This window comes from Coenobita brevimanus, chromosome 66, assembly GCF_032717465.1.
Source record: "Coenobita brevimanus isolate Jiangsu-jjx chromosome 66, ASM3271746v2, whole genome shotgun sequence".
Taxonomy (NCBI): Eukaryota; Metazoa; Arthropoda; class Malacostraca; order Decapoda; family Coenobitidae; genus Coenobita; species Coenobita brevimanus.
The window spans coordinates 16728640-16729342 of NC_137019.1; the positions used below are offsets into that span (position 1 = coordinate 16728640).

The window sequence follows — 703 nt, forward strand, 5'->3', positions numbered from 1 at the left end:
CCTGTCCCTTATGCTTAATTTTGTATTACCGTGACACCTAATTTTTCGAGTCCAGGTAAATGTCACATAGTAAATGTCAGTTTTGATCAGAATCCTCAACCATTTTATAATTCATTCATTCATTGCCAGACGCCATGTATCCCAGACAGGGTGGCCAAGGGCTTAGAGTTAATTGTTTTACAGGGAGGGGCACTAATCCTCCACCAACCCCACTAGACGTAGGGATGCCAACAGCATCTGGTGTTCCCAGGCGGTCACCCATCCAAGTACTAACCAGACCCAACGTTGCTTAACTTCGCTGATCGAACGGGAAGCGGTGTACTCAACGTGGTATATATATATATATATATATATATATATATATATATATACACACACTGTCGACAGAATATTCTAACTTATAACTCTCATATTATTCTTTGTATTATTATCACACTCTTTGCTGTAATACCCGACCATTTTTGTGTGTTTAAATATTACTGGTCTTTAGTTGTTTTTCTTAATTCTTCTACTACTGTATATTCCTTACCCCAACAATAGTTATTCAACTGTCTCAGATTAACATGAATCTTTATAAAAATCAGGATCGGTTAGTATGTATCCACAAATAATTTTGTATATAACTATTCGTTTATCCTCTCATTATCTTGGTCATTTTATATTTCAACTTTACCTAAGTATATCCACTTTTTTTATATTTTGT

At 35.1% G+C, this 703-nt stretch overlaps 1 pseudogene; it reads right to left on the reverse strand.

The window, feature by feature from the left end:
• Nucleotides 1-225: 225 nt before the first annotated feature.
• Nucleotides 226-344, reverse strand: LOC145405425 (5S ribosomal RNA; annotated as a pseudogene).
• Nucleotides 345-703: the final 359 nt, after the last annotated feature.